Source organism: Thermobia domestica, chromosome 8 (genome assembly GCF_964235325.1).
Source record: "Thermobia domestica chromosome 8, izTheDome1.hap1.1, whole genome shotgun sequence".
Lineage (NCBI taxonomy): Eukaryota > Metazoa > Arthropoda > Insecta > Zygentoma > Lepismatidae > Thermobia > Thermobia domestica.
Window position 1 is genome coordinate 203,730,977 of NC_137461.1, and position 22,607 is coordinate 203,753,583.

Genomic DNA, 22,607 nt, shown 5'->3' on the forward strand with positions numbered 1-22,607 from the left:
ACATATTGTTCCAATATAATCACACATGAGAATAAAAAAATCGCTAAAGTTAATTCATTTACGTGAAAAAATGTAAAATATTTTATTATCGATTATGTCTATTTCCTAAGTAACAAAACAAATGAAACTCGAAGTAAATGCAATTCAAATAAGCAATAATGATGTTTTCATAGTAATGCATTAAAAGATGTGTGAACTTGTTTCGCGAGTAGAATATTTGAGAGTTTGACAAAATTTAAACATTATGGTTAGAATAATAAATTTAAGTATGAATAATTGAAAATTGAGATACAAGGCTACGTATTGTATGGATAACAAAACTTTGCTTGGATAACAATTGCTTATTTGTTTACCGTGAAACTAAAATATAATTTAGGCAACTGATTAAGAATGAGAAAACGATAAAAGAATGATCAAGAATGAAGGTACAAAATGAGATAATTTAGGAAATCCATTGATCTAACTAAAGATTTGTTTAAATCTATCATATAGAATCTCTTTTAGATTTGCTTAATTTATTCTTGTTAACTGCAGATTTTTTTAAAAATATATTTTTAATCTGTATTTGTATTCTTTCTTTACTCATTCATGAAGTATACCCAGAACTTTTGTCAATTTTTTAAAGTTTATTCTTAGATAAGTTTCGAGAGCTGTGAGCGAAATTTCGTTAATCTTTAGCATCTTATTTGAGCTACTTTTTATCTAATGGAATGTGTACGTTTAGAGAACTTTGTGGTTTGATCTTACAATGTACATAGCATTATATATATATATATATATATATATATATATATATATATATATATATATATATATATATATATATATATATATATATATAGATAGATAGATAGATAGATAGATAGATAGATAGATAGATAGATACATACATACATACATACATACATACATACACTGTTACCTCACTTTAATTTGCCATAGTATAGTTTTTCTGTCTTGTTTTGGGTAAAAATAATATTTGAAACCAAACTATTTGTTTTAAAACTTGCACATAGAAATGAAAAATAAGTTTTAAAAAATTATGACATACTCATTGTATAAATAAATGTGAAATGTTAGTGTTTTGTTTTTTTACTGTATGATGATAGTTGGTCTTTAAGTCAATATTTCGAGTGTAACTTTGGGCACCTATCAATGAAATTAAAAGGTAATAGAGTAGTATAATTTAAGAAGCTACTCACTTGATTTGAGACCTAACTGAGGGGGAGGGGTAGAAGTTCAACTAATAATGTATTATTCTTTTTTGTATTTTTCTTTCCTGTATTTATGTTTAGCGTGATATTGTGAATTATGTTTACCTTTTTTTTTATCGTAGAAGCTTGTCTATGGATTTTGGAATATGCTCATAGATATTTAAATTGTGAAGAGTGCTTCGCTGTTATTTAGCATTTTAAGTATACTTGCTTGTTTATTTATTTTTCTAATAACTTCATCAATGTGGTAGATTGATGAAACAGTATTCCATCACATATTTTTATACTCATGCGAAAAAGTTTTAGTTGAATAAGTATGACATTGACAAACGGGTGTACTTCAATAAAAAGTAAGGCCTGTATTTTAAAATGAAGCATCAAAAGATAATGTATAAAATTAAAATTATTCTGTTAATAATATATGTTGTACTATTTGTATAATACTGTATGTGTTGTAGCCATATATGAAATTTCACTTCCACCGTTTGGAAATAAATATTCCTTGTGTAGAATGCGTAAGTTTCAAGGTTATTATTATCAGATTACACTATATCCTGTAACCAAGAGATAAATCCCTATTCATATTTCGAAAAGTTATAATAATAGAAAATGATATTTGTATCTACATTAAAAATACCTATTTCATTATGCATAGATGTCTTTCTTGTGTAATAAAAGAATCCCTGATACTACAGTTCACTTTCTTCTACAAATGCGCTTTCTAAGAAGGGTAATGTGTGGTCAGTTCCTCAATTTCCCAATTGATTCGCGATACTGAATCAATACCGAAAAATCTGTCATCACTAGGAATAGAATTCGACAGCATTCACGCTAAGAACAAACCTGTGTAACAAAAGAAAGTTTATTTCTAATTTTTCTTCGCAAGTGGTAAAAAAAATGATTACTATTTAGCATAAAAATTCTATAATAGTATTCAAAGTTGTTAAAGCGATACATATTATAATTATAATTATTAGACCAAAATGCTACCTTAACTGGTTTACCTGTTTCCGTGAGGTTACAAAAGTGAAAGAGCGCTAGTGTATTCAATGTGAAAACCCAACTGGTGTCGGCACGGAAACAATGAATTGATTTTAACGTCCCTTTCAGCAGCGAGGCTATATGAAACGAGACTACTGATTAACGTGGATTCCGAACCACATGAGCTCCCGCCGGGAACCGAATAAGGATCTCCGACGCTAAAGGCTGCCGTCTCTTAATTTATATTTGTATAACCAATCACTAAATCTAAGACTTTGAAATACACGAGATGCAAGAGGCACCTTGCTAGGTTTGAAAGTAAAGCAATAGGTTCAGCAAAGAAAATAAAGAGCACCCACTCTTCCTGAGTGCCATAAATCTGTCCTCGAAAAAGGCGACTGGGCTAGAAACATTCATTCCGCAGATGCGTTTTGGACAGAGTTTTAAAACCTGTTTTAAATGGCTAGCCCGAACTTCTCGCACGCTGCTAACACAAACAGGAAGAAAGACAGATCGCACTGTTGCAAATCTTCACATGAAAAAAAGGGGGAATGAATAACTTAATTGGAGGCTTTTAGTAAAATTATAAGCTCATATAAGGAATCCTTTATTATCGACCTGACTCCATGCAAATTTTTGTAGGGATTTGTTCATTGCTTACTGAGAAAAATTCGAAAAAAGTTCCAATGTTATTAGATAGGGGAAAACTCGACTTGACAAAGAGGTAGCAACAGCCTTAATTTAACGCAGCGAAGCGGGTAATTGATGCTAGTAATAAATAAAAATAATAATCATGTAAATATCTTTCTGAAGCTTGAAGATTTCCAAGTGAATGTGGATAACTGGAAGTAAATAGTGACAAATCAAGACTGCGTGCAAGAAAAAAGTCAATAAAATATATTTAAAGTTTTAACGTGCAGTGGCAACGAATATGAATAAAGTTAGTTAATTTTAGTTTAGCGTCCTTTTATCGAATGTTTTCAATGAACGAAGTAAACGAGGAGATAAAAGGATATTATTGCGGGAATAACATGTTCCTAATGTGAACAGAATGAATTTCTTATCGTCCTGATTAATACTGAAAAAATTAAATCCAAAAATAGATAGCGATAAGCAGTTTATTGGAATTGATTCAACGTCCCAAAGATAGGTTTCATCTCCTTCGTTATCCCTGTATTCAAAAAAGGAAGTGGTAGAATTTAATCATTTCTGGTTTCAACTTTCGATGTTGATCATCATAAAACGAAAACGGTAATAGATAGCAAGAGGCTTTTTCTTTTTTAATCGATTCAGCATATCGAGAATAAATACCATCTTTAGCCGCCTCTATCTTCTACTAAAACTGAAAGTGATAGAAATGAACTACTATTTTAGATTTCAATATCGATCTCTGTAGAGCAAAAACAATAAGAGATAATAAAAAGTTTTTTCTTAGAATCGATTAATCGTTCCAGCAGTAGATTTTATCTCTTCGATAACCCCATATTCAGAATGCAAGTAGTAAGAATTAATCATTTCATGTTTCAACGTTGATAATCATAAAGTGAAAACGAAAAGAAATAACGGAGACTGGTATTTTGGAATCGATTCGACATTTCCATGTATCTCTCTACTAAATGTGAAGTTATAGAAATTTATTACTACTTTCGGTTTTAGTATTGACCTCCCTTAAAAAAAATACAAAGAGAGATATTCTTCTTTTTATGGATTGGGCTTCCGAAGAATAAATTTCTCTCGTGGTTAAGCAATTACCGTATGTGCCTTTGGTGTGGGAGACCCGGGTTCAATTTTCTGCTGGAGCTAATGTGGTTCGGATCCCACGTTAAATTGTAGGTCCAAGTCACATAACCTCGCTGCTGAATAGGTCGCTGAACTCAAAATCAAATGAAATAGAAGCAAACTGGAAATGATGGAAATGAGAGGTTTGCGGTTTTAATATTGATCGTCATAGTGGAAAACGGTAGACATAGTGAGAACAGTTTTCTTTTTCTTTTAATAAATTTATTTCCACAAGGATCGGTTCAATATTTAACATTGTTCCCGTATTGCAATCAAAAGTGGTACAAAGCAACTACTACTTTCGGTTCTAATATTGATTTCGATAAAGCGAAAACGGTAATATGAGGCATCAACTCATATTATGATATGTATTCCAAAGTCCAAGATTAGATTTTATCTCTGCTCTATTCTACGACTGGAGCAGAAAATAGTAAGAACTAGTACAACTTCTAGTTTCAATATTGGTTTCTACATAGTAACTGTAAGTGTTATTGAGAATTTTTTTAAATGTGGATTCAGCGTCTGGTGAAAGGTTCCATGAAGCACATTATGGTGGTTCAGTTGCATCCGGAAGTTATAAATCTAGTACATATGGTTTTACGGTTTTATTATTGAATTCGCATAGTTTGGAAGTCTGTCATAGTTTCATAATGTGAAACGGTACTAATTTGATTCAGTTCAGATAGTTATGTGTGTACTTTCTCGATTTTTTTTTTTTTTTTTGGCTTAAATTATACATTGTTTTAGCGTTTACCGAAAGCAAATGTATAATACAGTCCAATTTTCGAGAAATAGATAAAAATATTTAAAAGAAAAGAAAGTAAAGTTAAAAATTGATGCGGTGTGACAGTTGTCGCCAAATTTATGAAGCTTCTGACCTACAGTATCGTTTCTAAATCCTACTGTGAGTGAACTACCAACCAAAAGAACTACCAACCTTTTTTTTTTTTTTTTTTTTAAATCTTACATTTGTTTATTGCCTATAAACTTACATTTCTAGTAAATATGAAATCAAACTATCCAAGTTAGCAAATGTCTAATATACAAACCAAGGATCTTATAAAATAGAGGATCTGTCTTTACAACAAAATCTTGAAGCCATACGTCACAGTTTCACCACCCTACTCTGCCCACTTCGCCCAATAGGATCGCTATGTTTTGAGCCAACAATCATGGCGGAAACGAGAGTAGCCAATCAGACGTGTCTCTGCTCGGCTGATTTTTGGCTTCATCAATTTAATAGGATGAAGATACATATGGGCAAATCCTCTATTTATAACATCCTTGATACAAACGAAAAACATAACATGCACAAGCCCAGCGTATACAATCAACTGCGACATGAGGCTGAGAATGGCAGTTGCAGCGGGAGAAACAAGCAGTGGTTGTCGTCAGCGTCCCCTGTCGTTAAAGTCAGCTCAGTGAAGGAATCAAGGTCAGCCAACCAGAGCGTTAATACCATCTACCAAAAATGTCCCCGCGAGCTGCCAGTTGTTCGCGACAGACAGTTTGGCGATCACTGCTGTATGAGTACCAGGCCATCTATTAAGATGAAACTGATACTGATACACTAATAAAGCTTTTTATTGAATCATTGCCAAGAAGAATATATCCATTGTGTGAACGAAGTATAGTCCTACAGCTTTGAAGTAATTTTTACACATCCTATCCTTGAATACGATGAAATAGTATCTAAATGTATGTAAAAGTTTTTAATAACAACAAAATTTATCGTTTTGTTTCTGGGGGCCCCAGAGCTCCGGAGCACCTACCAACCTGGCCAGACCGCCCCTGACCCAACGTTAAGATAGTGTAGGTTCACCTCTCACATAGCGTCTTTGCTGAAAGGGATGATAAACCCAAACTCAAATGAAATACAATATAGTTCAAAATTATTATTAACTCTTAAACTTCAATATTAGTTTAACTCTGACATTATCCAAATATAAAATATGCAGTAAGATCTCGTAACCAGCATCTGGTTGTCCAAGGGTTAACTTGTTCAAGGTTAACCTCCCTCTTCAGAAATTCCAAGTATTTCGATGTTAATCACGTAATCAAGATTATAACAACAAAAGGAACAGAAACTACAAAATCGAGAGTGTATTTATTTAGTCAATAACAAATACGCATAAATACAATGCAACAGTAAAAATAATATTAGAGGGTTGGTTAACAAGTTTTCTATTTTCTATTACACAAATATATACAATATCCTATTTTATCGAATCGTGCATAATGCGATTTATATTATAATCAGTGTAACAATGCTATTAATCACACACAGTGATGTAATGCTATTTTTTTCAGGTGGGTATACGCTTCATTCTTCCTTACACACGCACCTCCCCCCCCCCCACACACACATACACACACACACACACAAACATCTATCTATCTATATAGGATGTTTTATAATTACTATTACAGCGCTTTGGGGTTGAAAGTAGACAGGAAAACATGCAAAAATAAGTTTATTACACCGAAGTCGAAAGTGGCGTCTTTTGTGAGTTATGAGCGTGGGAAAGTGCTGAACATTGAATTTTGAGCATTAATAGTGTTAGAAGAAGTAGTATGGTGAATTTCGTAATTGGGGGGAGGGGAACATGAAATAGTGAAGGCCCAGGAGCTCGATCAATCTAAACTACTTTATTGACAGCATACAGGGTGTTTCAAAACAACACCGACAACGTTTGGAAGGCGATTCCTGACACCAAGATAAGACAAAAAGTATAGACCAACTTGGATGCACAAATGCTTCCTTTCGGAGTTATAGGCTGCCGAGATCATGAAAAATTGAACTTTAAAGGTCCATAACTCCAAAACTATAGGACATACCGAAGTCGGGTCAAGACTTCACTTAGGAACTAACATGTTTCCTATCCAAAAATCCACGTTTCAAAATCCTGCGGTACCTCCGCAACAATTTTTATAGAGGTGGTTGGTGAGTACTTCAAATTATATGCCCGTAGCCAAACTCCCTCTATAAAAACTTGCGGAAATACCACAGGACCTTTAAAGTTCAATTTTTCATGATTTCGGCAGCCTATAGCTCCGTAGGAAGTATTTGTGCATCCAAATTGGTATATACTTTTTGTCTTATCTTGGTGTCAGGAATCACCTCTCAAACGTTGTCGGTATTGTTTTGAAACACCCTGTATATTGGTTTGCTAGGACCATAAAATGAGGATATGCTAGTAAGTATTTTAATAAAAAAAAATGAAGAAATCTCGATTAAGAGAATAAAAACAGTATTGAAAAAGATTTTACAATATTTACATTCCTTCCTCTGTTCATTTAAATATAACAATTTTCCTTTCATTATGTCCTCGACTATTATAAAAAGTACATATCCACTATTATGAACAGTACATATTCAATAATGTCTTGCAAAATATTTTACAATATCTGCATTCCTTTCTCTGCTGAATCAAATGTTAACAGAATTTTCTTTCCAAATAACTGTTTTTGTTTTCATTATTCCGTCAACTACTGTCTGCTCCAAATGACAGGTTAAAGGAGCAGTAGAAAACTGTTTCTGAAATAACATGTTTGATATTGCAGAGAAGCAATGAAGAAAAAGTATGATTAAATGTCCAAGCTGTTACAGAACGGCACTATGCTTTCGAGAGCTTGAAATTTCCCTGACTAGTAGTAGGAATTCTGAAACTTACGCAGCTTCTCTAGAAACTTCAAATTCCCTGACTTTTCCAGAATATCCGGTTCATTGGCCACCATGTATTGCAAGTAATACAAATCTCCTCAGTAACAAAAGCTTGCTCTATGTGTTTATATTTAACACTGCTTCTTCTTTTTCTTGTTTCTTTTTTCTTCATCCTTAATTTTTTTCATTTCTGGTTTAGATGGAGGGTCCGGACCCCTCCCCCCTTGGCTGATTGTAGTGAAAAGGCCGGAGTCAAATAGGATTTTATACTGGAAACAGGATTAATAATCTTAGGTAGTTCTGGATCATATTCTTTAAAATCATCCAGATTGAACGCCTATACAAGCGAAGAACAGGCAAAGCCCACATGAAATTCAATTGAAAACCTTTTTTATTATTACTATTTTAATGTTTTGCGAAGTTGGTCATTGTTTCGGTTATTGTTCCCCAGTCTTCTGTGACCTTTGCCTCATTATCTTGCAGAAATTCTTCTTGCAGAAATTTGATTCTACTAATCTGTTTGCGAACTTTTCGTTAAGGTGTCTTATGAAGTCTTCTAGTTTTGTAATGTTGCATACACGATACGCTTCCTCCATTCCTGTACCTTTTCTGGTAATTTTGATCTTTCTGTCCGTGACAGTTGTTTTATATCCTGAACTTTGAAGAGTGGACAGCTTTATGTTAATTTTGCTCTTATTACTATTTTGTATATCCTGCTATTTATGTTGGCTGAAACATTTTTTGTTCACATTGACATAATCTCATCAACATAATATTGACTCATTTATTGAAGGTGCAATCCGTTGTTCTTCTTAGAATATTTCTTAGATCCTGTGGTTTCCGTCTTTGTGCAGTAGTGTGTTAGGATGTTGTTAATTAGTAATTGTAATTCAGTTCTAATCAGTTCGACTTGGTCGTTCAATAGACTTGGTTTGAGTAATTCACCATCCTTAAGCTTCCCACTAATGTGGTTCCTATGTCCTTCATCTTTTCTTGGCTGAGGGAACTTCTAACTGCCTGAGGAAAGTGCTGGCTTCTGGTTGGCTGAGGAATGCTGGCTTCTGATTGGTTACTGTTGTGGCTAAGAGAAATGGCATTGTTGAATGTCTTTCTTTTGTTCCTCAAAAGGGCCGACCAGTTACGGCAGAGTTGAAACCCATTGTCTCTGTTCAGAATGATTCTTTTACGTGAGACAGCTATTGCTTTCTTTATTATTCTTTTTTAATAATTGCTTCACTCGACAACTATGATGGTATTTATAAAATCAATTCTGTGTTTGTCAAACGTCAACACTGTCGAGGAGGGAAGAAATACGTTAGCTCTTGGCTGTAAAAAGAGCCGAATAAGTACGGTTCTTAAAAGAACATAACTCGAGTCAAAGTCTGGCCTTCCGATTACGATAAAACCTCAAAGTCTTTTTTCTGTGGGGTTAATTTTTTTCTCGGGGTGTGTTTTTGCGCGGCTTCTTATAAGACTTCAGTGAGATAGTTGTTGGCAGTTTCTATGGATTCTGGAGTATTGAGTATTTGAAGATCTTGTATTTTGTTTTCTATCGTCTTCTGGTATTCAACCCAGTTCCTTATGTGATACGTATGTATGGTTTTATTGTTTCTGTTTTCCATGTGTTTCTCATATATCGTGAATGTAACTGTGGCATGGTCAGACCCTACTGCAAAGTCGGGACTATGGCAGTTGGTAACGTGATGCATACGTGGCGATGTAAGTATTTTTCCAGGTTTGGGGTCTATTGCATTTGGTTTTCTTGCTCTTCCCCATTGTCTCTATTGAGACTGTTCGTTTCACGTAAGGTAGTTATGATTTCCTTCATTACTCTGTCCCCAAAGTTGCTGCACTTGTCAGGTGTGGTTGTTATCCTCTCAGGGGATAACGTAGTGGTCTCCGTTGTTTTCTCTTGCTTTAGGGAGGGTTTCCTGATGTGGTTCCTCGTGGTTTGTCTGGCGTATGAGACTTCTGCTCCTAATACGTTATGTAATCTTCACGTTCCTTGGTGAATTCTTCTTGGCTTATCTTCTAGTGTGAGGGATAAGGTTATAGTGTGTGCGTTTTGTATGTGTAAGCAACTCCTTAGTATAACACCGCTAGGTATCCAGAGTTGCGATGTTGTATGTGTTGACTGTGTTCTTGTGTGCAATACAAATAAATCGTTCCGTTGGGATAAGTTTATCCTACTTGAACTCCGACTGTCGGCAATGCCTGTACATACATGAGTGCGTACTCTGTGCTCGGTCACTCAAGAGGGACAGGAGTGCAAATAGTTTAAACTCCTCCTTTCGGTTTGTCAAACGTCGACACTGTCAGGGAGGGAAGAAATACGTTACCTCTTGGCTCAAAAAAGAGTCGAATACGTACTCTCCTTAAAAGAACAGAACGATCTTTGCAGGAGTCAAAGTTTGGTCTTAATAAAGACCGATAAAGCCTGTAGTTTTAGTCATATATCTTAACCGAATGTTGGTTATTAATAGTGGTTCTTGGCTCTAAAAAGAGCAGGATAAGTACTGTTCTTAGAAGAACAGAACGATCCTTGTCAAACTCATTTTGGTCATGTGCACTGTTGTTCAATTTTCGCGCGGACTTTGTCTGCCTATCTTAATACGTGGAGAACTGCATTCGTTTGAAGTATCATGTGAATAAATTGTGAGACCGGAGATGTGAGCATGTATATATGGAGACTATTTGGGGACGGAGCTACGAACGGGGACTTGTGATTGGCTGAAGGAAATGCTGGCTTCTGGTTGGCTGAGGGATGCTTGTTCCTGATTGGGTATTGTTTTGGCTACGAGAAGTGGCTTTGTTGAATGTTTTTCTTTTTGTTCCTAAAAAGAAACGACCAGCTAGGGCAGAGCTGAAACCCATTGTCTCTGTTGAGAATGTTCCTTTCTTGAGAATGTTGAGACAGTTATTGCTTTCTTTATTATTCTTTCTTAATAATTGCTACACTCGACTACTATGGTGGTATTTATAAAATCAATTCTGTGTTCTTTGCATCATTGTTCTATTGTACGTCCAGTTTGTCCCAAGTATGATCTACCACATTCACATGGTATAGGATATACATCAGGAGTGCGCAAGTGAAGGTCGTCTTTCACTGACTTGAATAATGATCTGATGTTGGTTGGAAGTTTATGAATAACTCTTTTACTATGTCTGACAAGTTAAGTAGTCTGCTGAGTTTGCCAGTGGTGTGGCCATTGAAAGGCAATACAGTAGTATAGAAATAATCCTCATTCTTAACTTTTTGATCACTTTGTGTTGGAAGGTAACGGTCCTTTTTATGGCCATGTTGATATATGTAAGACTGTAGCCATTCTCCTGTAGCGTCGAATGGAAATGGTTGAGGTCCTCTTGTAAACTCTCCTGGTCGTTTACAGAGGCTGCTCTGTAGATCAAAGTGTTTAGCACTGTGAGACGTTGTAACATGAGATGGAAGCTATTTGCGCCGAGATAAAAATCCGTATGTGTCGGCTTCGTGTGTACGTTATATGAAATAAATAAATAAATAAATATACGAGTACTTACGTCTTTCTCTGAAGCAGTAGCTGGGAATTTAACATGTTCTTTGGATTTTTCTTCGCTATTTCTCAAAGTCTTTGCTTTTATATTTTCGTCAACGGAATTTACAAAGGTATTGTCTCTTTACCTATTTTAACCAGTTTTCTAGCACTTTCTTGGACATCTTCCAAATTGGGAAGCAACTCTTATTTCGTCAACCTAGAAAGAAATTTTAAACACTACGAAGCGAATATTTTTGAAGTGACGGTTGTACTGAAATGATCAAAAGTTGCTATGACATGCTTATACGCTACAAGTCTTTCCTGACTTTTGTTTTCTACCCCCTTCTGTTAACAATATTTCTTCAAATATTTTTTATTTGAATGAAACCGAAACAACAAAGAAAATGTTTATTTTTACCCCCTCTTTTTTTGCCCAGTAGGTTGCCGGAAAACTACTACTATAGCACTAGCTGCTGAGTATTTATACAAATAAATTACCAATTTCTTTAATGTCAATTGCTTCTACAAATGAAAGTACTAATTCAAGGTTCGCTGTTGTAGTTGATGGTATTGGGAACGACGGTGAATGCTTCAAACTAGACCGACGATTGATCACATGTTTTATTATTTTTGTGGAGGTCAACGATTTCTTGGTGCAAATGTATTCATTTAAATTTCTCTCACCCTTGACCTAAAGTAAAGTACACATTTTTTCAGAACCTCCTTCTGCGATTCGAGCTAGAAAGGAGCTTGCTCCGTCCCATATTGCCTCGCTCAAATTGGATCCTACTAGCAGACTTTGAATTTGGATCAAAGAGGGCGTGAAGACTGTGGTCATTCTTATGTCAAAAAATAAATAAATAAATAAAATAAAAAAATAAAAAATAAAATAAAATAATACTAATAATAATAATTCAATGTCACCACATGAATATAGGACTTACTCCTCGCCCTCAACTCTATCTTCCACTGATCTTTAGAAACAAGAGTTTCTAAAAGTTTCCAAGAAAAACATTTGAAAACAGCTTGGCTTTATATAATAATAATAATTTCGGAACCGTGAAAGGAGAATCTTGAAATTTTGGGGAAGTGTTCGAGGACAATGGCACTTAGGAAAGTAACTGGGATAACAAATCAAAAGTTATTTATTTTCATTTCCAGCTTATGTTGATGACAGCTGTACATGATTATGATGTTGATGATGAGACTGGTCGGAAAAATAGCTAAGAGTGAATTATTTTACAAAGGAAATTTACCATTACTCTCAAATATTTTAACTTGAACGTTTTCATTGTTATTGCAACGTTTATTCTTCCCCAAAACTTCATAATTTTTGGTGTGTTACTTAAGAAAACATAAGATATAGCGTATTATCAAAAAAAAGATAGAAGTTTTTTCTTTTCTTTTTTCTTTTCTTTTTTTTTTTACTTTCCTTTTTAATAAAATGGAAAATAGTTCTGATACAACTTTGTTTGCATTAAAATGTTTCTGGATAAGCACATATATTAAGAACTATTTCATCGCGGTCAAAGAATACAAATCGAAAATATGTTTCAAGATATAAAGTAATCTTATAGACCTTACTATAAAACAATTGACTCACTTAAGGCAAAAAAAAAAAAAAAAAAAAGGAAGGTTTTCCGATGGAGATTGTGCTAGTGCTATATTTGAAGCCCTTAAGTTTCTTTATTTTCTTTCTTGTTCTCTAAACAGCATTTTACCTGTTTGGAAACCAACTATTTTGATTTTCTTTAACTGCGAAGTAAGCTTAAGGGAGGAAAAGAGAATGAAAATGTTCTACCAACCCTGTTCCGGTAGAAAACAAAACCTTGCCTCTGACTTTGTTTTCCCTTGGTAAAGATGTGTCAAAATCGAGAGCAAAAACAGTAATTGACATAGAGCAAAGCGAGGAAATGATGCTTTAAAGAATAGGATACGTGCTTCACTGACCAGCAAGATGTGGGGCGCAACCAACAAGCGGTAATACCGTGAATCATACAGCGTAGGTCTGTCTGCATGGGAAATAAAGCACAGCGTAAATTCTTAGACTTTCTGAGAAGTAATATTGCATGTAGATCAATGGATCAAACTGTAACAACGGATCATATTGAATCATTAATGAATAAATTAATAAAAATGAATTATGAATGGTATTATTATTATTATTATTATTATTATTATTATTATTATTATTATTATTATTATTATTATTATTATTATTATTATTATTATTATTATTATTATTATTATTATTATTTGAGCATCTACTTTAAATATCTGTGAGAAAAATAAAGATAAAAATGTCTCAGGGACTGTATATTTTTTTTCTAGTGAGGGAAAGCTAAACACTAAACCAATGATCTAGGGACCGAACAAAAAAGACAGAGTGTACAAAATAATGAATTGTGTTTTTCATTTGGCCCCTAGATCGTTAATTTAGTGTTTAGCGTTCTATGCAACATCAACGCTGTACGAGACGTGGATCTACAGCTAAACATGGGATCTGAGCAACATGAAATTTGGCCGGAAATCAAACCCAAGTGTCCCATGCTTAAGTCAAGTACTCTAATCGTGTAGTCACCAAGATGTTCAATTACCCCCAAGAGAGGCGAGTATATATTTTTATTCTGAAAATAGAAAACTTGAGGAAGCAATGGAAGGATATGGAATGAAGATAAGCATTGTAAGTAAAACAGAAAAAAAAATGTAATATTAATAAAATGAACTATGGTAACTATACAATTTAAAGGGGAGTAAGGCTACTAGTTTTTAGTACTTTAGTAATAGTATTAAATAAATTTGAAGTGTGAATATATAATGAAAGCAAGACTATGAACATAGAAAAATACTAATTAAAAAAACTTAATAAATTCAAAACTTATTTTGTCGTTTACGCAAAAAAGACTCACCAAATATTATGTGTGAAATATTTATGCTCTTTATCAGAATGAAAATTAAGTGTCGATTAAAAGCAGGGAATTCGTGTTATTATTCTGTTCAAAATCTTTTGTCGTCAAGGAATTTGAAGATTAAAATACATAACTCCCCCAGAAAGCAGAAAGGTGCTAAGCGCCAAAATGCAAATTTCTCAGGAGATGAATAAAAACGAATGAAACACTAATTAATTCTGATTCTTTCTTCCTTCTAGAATTCAGTTTTCACTACAGTCCTTTCATATTGTCTTCTGTCACTTGTCTCCTTTCTACACAACATTAAACATGAAATGGGTAGTCAGGATGAATACTTAGTTGAAATCAAAGAGAATGGCGCTTAGCACCTTTCTGGGGGCGACAAAACGAGAATAATGCCTGTTGTTCTGTGTAGTTGCAAAACATGGGCTCTTTCTCTGATTGAAGAACGTAGACTGAAAATATTTGAGAGCAAGATCCTACGACGATTATTCGGACTCAAGAGGAATGGGAATGGTGAATGGCGGAAACTCCATAACGAGGAACTGCTTAATTTATATCGTTTACCAAACATCGTTAGGGTCATCAAATCTAGGAGACTTACGTGGACAGGTCATGTATTCAGAATGGAAGAAAGTAGAAACACTTTTAAGGTTTTAACTGGAAATCCAAACGGAAAAGGGCCATTAGCAAGACCTAGACGCAGATGAGAGGATCAATATTAAGATGGATCTTGCAGAAATAGGAATACAAAGTGGAGACTGGATCCAGTTGGCTAAGGATAGAAATCAATGAAGAGCTCTTGTGAAAGTGGCATTGAACCTCTGGGTTTCATAGGTGATAGAGTTAGTTATCAGAAACATAGACACTACGCAAAAGCAATAATAAATGACTAGAGATTTCTGGAAGTAAGTGTAACGAGAAATAGTGCTCAACAGAGATTAAACACGATGAGGAAACTCCAGATTAGATTAGATTAGATTAGATTTATTAATCATTCTGTGGACTATATTACATGTACATTTGTACAAAATGCTATAGAACTTGTCATATATAAAATAGATACAATATTTGGAATAAATACAATGCTTTTCTTTAACAACTTGTGTAAAGATATATATAGGGTACACCAATTCCACGGGGCAGGAAGGAATAACAGTATTATAGGTAATTTGAATGAGCAAAAGGAAACGATTAGGGCTCAATTTGAAAGAGAGAAATACATACTGACGTAATAGAAAGAATGTTGGAAGTTAAAAAAGGGAAAAATGAAAGAACACTATAACAGATGGATGATGTTAAAACGAAGGGAAGGGAACTTGTAAGTCAAACGAAGAACTTATCTGTGGACTGTAACATATAAGAACTTCGCAATTTGAGATAACTGGTTCCCCCTAATAGAAAATATATGATGAGAGTGAATTCCTTTCCTGGGTATTTTCTTTGCCTTATACATATGTATATGATTCTGTAATCAACTAGTAATACTAAAAATTTCAATACGTATATGCCGTACAACGTTGATGAATGTAGCTTACACACTATGAAAATATGACCAAAAACCTACTTCTTAACACTTAAATTCAGGAAAGTCAGTTATAATATAACAAACCAAAAACAAATTTTACCTCAATTTCTTTTTTTTTTAAACTAATTCTAATTGGGCATAGATATATTTCTGAACCTAATCGCTATCCATCATCAGAACAAATAAATTAAATTAAGCTGAGCTATATAAAGTAAGGACACAAAGTGTGGCTGAAATTGTGCAGCCTACGTATCTCGATTACCATGACTAGGATGTTAACTGTTATAACGATATATTTTTTCTTTCTTTTTACAACTGAAAAGTGAATTTGTGTTTATCAATACTTAAAAAATTGTGAATCTAAAGACGATAATTTAATCGCCTAACATATGGCAGCTGATATGTAAATTATTAAATCTTTATTAGGTTTAAATATTATATTAAAAGAAGAAAAAATTCAAAAAAGGATATACAGGAAATTGATCAAGATTTCTTAATTTTTACATTCTGAATTATTCGGTTACCGATCTTTAAATGACTCGAAAGATTTGAGACTTGGGTAGATCTCTTGAAGTCATATACCTACTTAGATACCGTGTTTACTCGCGTAATAGTCGCACTTTTTGTACCAACTTTTTAATGCGAAAATGCAACTGCGACTATTACACGAGGAAAGCTGGCATTCAATTATCGCTACGATCAAAACAATTACGAATTTTGATACATATCAACATAAAAATAATACATAGTCTACATACGGTAAAATATTAACTCGTAACTTACCGATTAGAGGGAGGCAAAAAAAATCTTGGCATTGGCACATATTTACATAATCGAGAAACAAAAATAGCAAAAATCGTTCTTTTATGCGGTGAAATTTCTTTGGAGAATGTGTTTACTTCAAACTTTAGGTGCGACTATTATGCAAGCCCAACTATTACGCAAGTAACACGGTATTTAATTCACCCACTGCGTTTTCTCATTCCAATAAGTTTTAATACAGTCAATGCCATCTCATACAGTACTGAACAAGGAAGGAGATTAATGAAGAAGGTTTCATAATTGTTCATAAATAATGTAATTTGAGAAATGCTCTTTCTTCTTCCTAGTTAGCTAGCAAACAATTATTACGTTATATCATTGAAAGTAATTACTTTTCTGAAATTTTAATACTATTCCTGTTGTTGGTTTAAAATCCTACAAAAATCTTAAATGACAAAACAGAAGAAAGAAAGCATTATTTGGAAATGGTGTATGAATTCAAAAATGATAGAACGAATGCCAGTATAACGAAATGTTCAGAATTATGAAATTATATTGAGGCTCTAACTGATCACCACACAATCCTTTCTTCAGCTATATTACTCGTACACTGAGTATTACTCGTATTACTGTTATGAGGTGTTAATACTTGCCAAATTCATAATTAGGCAACTTAAGGACTGTACTGTACAAGATTCATTATGATTGCATCAGAAATGCGAAAACTACAACAACATTCCAGGATCTTGTTGACTGCTCCTCGTATCTGAAGAAACTCCTCATTCACTATATTTATATCTTCACATGTTTACTTCTAAGTCACTGTGTTTGTGACTTTTAATCTCTTGAACCACCAGACCGATCTCGATCAAATTTCCAACATAGATGAGGATCGGGACTGGGAGTATGTTTATCTATTCACTTTGACGGTAGAACTTAGGGGGGAAGGAGGAGGGGAGATTAAAAAAATAAATAAAACTTAATAACTCTTGAACCAAACGATCGATCTCGATCAAATTTTCAACATAGATGAGATTCGAGCCTGAAATGTTTTTTATTAGTTCACTTTGAAAGTAGAACTTAGGGGAGGGGTAAGGGGAAGATATTGAAAAATACATAAAAATGAAAGTGACCACATAACTCTTATGACTTAATAACTCTTGAACCACCCTATCGATCTGAATCAAATTTTCAACGTTGATGAAATTCGAACCAGAAAAGTTGTTTATCATTTCGTTTTCACCTAGAACTTAGGGGAAAGTTAACGGAGAGGGAGATATATATATAAAAATAAATAAAAGTTATAACTCTTGAACCACCCGACCGATCTCGATAAAACTTTCAACATATGTGAGGTTCGGGCCTGGGATGGTTTTTATCATTTCACTTTGACGGTGCAACATAGGGGAGGGTAAACTTGGAACATATATTAAAAAATGAAAATTATAATGACTGTCTTTGTGACTTAACTCTTGAACTGTCCGACCGATTGCTATCAAATTTTCAACGTAGATGAGGTTCGGACCTGAGATGGTTTTTATTATATCACTTTCACGGTGCAACTTAGGGGAGGGGGAAGGGAAAGATATTGAAAAATAATCGAAAATGACATATATCAATGTCCAATCCATAGTTTTCGGGGTCATTGTGATGAACAGTGACACTTCCGATGCCATGCTCCACAACATGAAGAGGAGGATATATAAAATCATCGAAAATGACCGATATTAGTGCTAAATCCATAGTTTTCGTGATCGTTGAGATAAACAGTGACACTTCTGATGCAATTTAAATCCAAATTCAGCCCTGCAACTTGGGGAATGGGGATATATATATATATATATAATCGAATATGACCGATATCAGAGAGCGCTTCAGTAATAGTAAAAAGCGACTGACTAACGGAACATATTACTAATATTTCTTATTTTAACCCAGAAAAGTGGATAACTGACGCTAGTGTATATATATCTACTATTACTAAATATATCTACTATTACTTTCGCTAACTAGCTCATCAGATAGGAGGAAAGAAAGTAGGAATGCTAAAGAAGTTTAGCTAGTTGACATATTAGAATGTAAGAATGTAGTCACTTAATAGTATTGTAATATTGAAAGTAGCCAGAGTCTTATCAAGAAAGATATAACTAATGCGATGAGTTGGTTGGTAAGAGTACTGCAGAGAGAGAACAAACGATAAAGTAAGATAGAAATTTCATGTGAATATGTAACAAAAAACATTAAAAAAAGTACAGGTATTGAAAAATATAAAAATTAGTAAAACAATTACGAAGTATAATAATTTCAGTGAATAGTAAAATAAAACACAAAGCAAAGTATAGAACACAAATGATTATGTACAAAAAATAAAAGTAAAAAAATGATTTTTAAAAAATGGTGGAAATGAAAATAAGTGTATAGGAAACAAGCTGAATGTAGAGAGGTTGAATACTATAGATAGCCAAGAGCAATGGACAGCGTTACATGAAAGAGGACATGGTGTACTTAAGTGTTTTCTAACACACTTAGATCGATACTTAATTCGATCTTATCAGTCGTTGACGTACCAAAAGTCTATAAAGCTGTCTTTTGTATTTGTGTAGTTTTTCCTTCCCATTCCTCCTCATCCTTGGTATTTTGTCGTGCCTTCTCAAGAGAACCTTGATGTCTGACTGATCAAATCAAGGGTGCCTGATTCTATATATAGGTAACGGAAGCTACTCATCTTAGGATTAGTATGTAAGTGGGCAGTCTTACCTTTGTTTGCCAGTTCATCTTTAGACACTTGTAGTTCACAATGCTTTCATATCGATCTTCTGGCTCAAACCTCAGGACTATGTCTATGGGATCTCGGGCTAAACAAGATCTATCTATGATCATAGCCGGTTCTTCTTCTCTTATTGCTACAGGAGAGAAACGATAGGGTAAATGCAATCCTATAGGGTGTCTCATAAAATAACAATGTCTTAAAATTATTGCTCCCTAGGGTTTTTCTGGTTCCTTACCGTGTGAGATGAAAATATTTCAAATTTGAAGTCTCTAAGTTAACGTTAGAGTTTGCCACTAGGGACTTAAACTTTTATTTAAAAAAAAAAGAGAGAGAGAAATGAAATGAAATGAAATCTTTAGTTTTACGTCCCACGGTTATGCCGGGTAGGCTAAAGGAGACGGTGATGATGAGTGATGAATGAAACGGTGGAATGAAGAAAGTGGGAGGAAAAAAAGAGAGAGAAAAAGATATCCGTAATTTTCGAGTTTGTCGATTTTTGTTTTCAATACTTATCTTGAACTGGAATTATCTTTTTAGTGCTCTTAAGTATTAAAAAAGAAGAAATTTGGATATAAAAATATTTATATCAAATAGAATATCAGTAAAATGTACTTACTAATTAATAAAAATTGAATGAAATAAATCCAAATACACACAGTTAAACTTTATTCTTATACTAATTATATATATATATTATTATTGACAACGTAAAACTTTAAAAAATCGTTATTTATAAACTAATATATATACATATATATATATATATATATTCAAGTGGCCTACAGAAATGTTTCCTTTTACATATATAGCTAAATGTTAAGTTTTATTAAAAGTTCAATTATATATACGTTTTAAAGTATACAAAAATTCTAATATACATATACTTAACTTAATGTACTACGTATTATTACTTGTACAAACTAGTTACATATTAACATGAAACACGGAATACTCTTCAAAATCTCAAAAATGTTTTAGACATTATTTAGTGAAGATCTATGCTGATTTTCTAGACAGTTCAACCTACTGTAGCAAATATTGCCTCTGTTGTTCATTATTTGTGATTTTCTGGGGAAAATCCTGTACCAGTTTGACTCCACATTCTGTAAGATCATTTACAACCTTTAAATTTCTTACAAATGATTTAATTTCATTGTAGTGGAGATCCTCTTCAAAAGTCAATGGACATTTTTCCAGCCAGAATCCATTTTGTTGAAATGTTTCGAAAAGTAGCCATGAACTGAGGCCTACTGAATTCAATAATTTTGTTCCCGAATTTGGAAACGGTAACACAGGAACGCTCATTGGTAATGTTCTTTCTTCACTTTTGAACTTAAGCGATGAGGATGCGATCTTTTTCTTTTCAGTTTCAGAAATTTTCTCTGGAAAGAGTAAAAATACTGCTCTTTCGTCTGTGAAATACCACAAGTGTCGATTGAAGGCTGTCAAAGAAGATTGAATAACATCAGGATCTATGGCTTTGCACCTGTCCAAACAGTGCCAAAGTTCAATGTCATTTACAGGAGCGTCTGCGGCTTTTGGAGCGTTCAACCAGCATTTTATGTAGAATAAGGGCATTGAAAAGACAAATCGAGCTAAGTTTTTCAACTTTTTCTGGTTCAAAACCCAGTTGCTCACTAAGTGCATACTTTTCTGCCTCATAAATTACTGTGGATATCCATCTTGCTTTACGGAAAGCTCCAAGCTTTTGCCAATGAATTCCTCGAGGTGGAATTTCACCTAATACTGTAAGTAAGATATCCGCACATTCTTTATAGTCTTCATGAGGAAAAACCTCCTTCTCTTGGTCCAAAACGTATTCTAAGAATGCAACAGTCTTCTCCTTTAAAGATTTCACTAAATCCACTAAATTCATTCGTTCTGAAACTATCTAGATTCTTTGAAATACAGTAGTTTTCCACTGTGACTAAAATTCCTTAAAATCTAAGTTATCTGGACCCATAGACTATCCGAGAACAACTTGCACACTGCAGACTAAATCTACTCAAACACATGGCGTCGACAAGCGAGGTAGAATAGTTTCTTTTCCAACAGTGTTTCTACTCTTGACATGCTCCGTTTACCCACCCATTATTTGATGCAGTTGTTTCAAAGGAAAGACCAATTATATTTTCTGGAGTCAATTTGAAAACTTTGTCTGTCTGAACTTTACCAGTTCTGTCAGGAATATTTGGAATCCCTAATAGTTTTCCCTCTTTATAATCGGGTATCCCTGAAATTAAGATCTCTGGTCTTTCGTTAGGTTTCCCATTTAGACTCTTAATACTTTGCCATCCCAATGAAGCACACAGTGTTTAGGTTTAACATTTTGTCGAAAGTTACTAACAATTTCAAAGCAGAGCGTGTTCCTAGGTCTTCTGTCTCTCTACTTAATCTGAAGTCATCAAAGCTAGCCCCAACATCTACTGCAATAGTTGCTAACATAGCAGTTCTTTGGTTTAACGAAAGTCAAAGGCGATCGGGAATTTGAAAGATTTTTGTGTTTTTGAAGGGGTTTTTTCGGTACTTTAATAGTAACTTCTGTAGTTTTATGAAATTATGTCGAGGGTAAGAAAAAGTATGGGTCATGATTAGGTTCGTAATCTGTTTCACATACATTCTGTTCTTCAACGTTACTTTCATTTCCACTGTGATGATGTAAATTGTCACTGTGATGTTGTTGATATTTCAATTTTCTTTCCAATGCTGACTCATCTCGTTTAATCTTATTTACCACTTTTTTGTATGTAGTTTATCTTGAGTTCCAATATACACACACTTTTACTTTCCCTTATTGTGTTTAGAAACTCTAGATCTTCGGATTTCTGCTGATTATTCCTAAGTTCATCACTGTTAATTTTCTCTTCTGCTTTATGATCTGTGATTAAAAAGTACTCGGAGAGAGTGTCAAGAAAGTACTTTTCCTTATTAAAGTTAGAGCTTGAACCCTTATGTTTTGCAAAAATCTGTACTGATCAAGAAGAGCAATCACCTTACATTTAATTTTACCTTTTCGTTGAGTGGGTATTCCTGCTTTTAACCACTCCTCTGAAATTTGTTCAACAATTACATCGGCAATCGCCCCATCGCTACTCACGTTTTTAGCCTTTTTGAAATCATTTTCTTTCTTTCTTTCTTTCTTCCTTTTTCTTTTTTTCTTTTTTTTTTTAATTTATCTTAATACATCACCTTTTGTTGCAGTTCGAGAAAAGGGTAGCTTCCCACCACACTTCCAAGAAGCCACACACACTTGATTCAGAACGCACTTTTGGTTTATCACTAGAGTTCATGGTAAAACTCGGAAAAATGCAATTCACTAACTACATGAAATCCTAAAAAGGGCGCATAGTGCATCCTGCTCGTCTTCTCAACACAGACTAGTTCAGTTTAGTTTATTTCCTTTTCTTCATTACAATACGAACAAGTGATGAACAAGTTCCGATACACTCGTTTAAGCCTAAACTTTAGGACTACATGTCCCCTCTTGT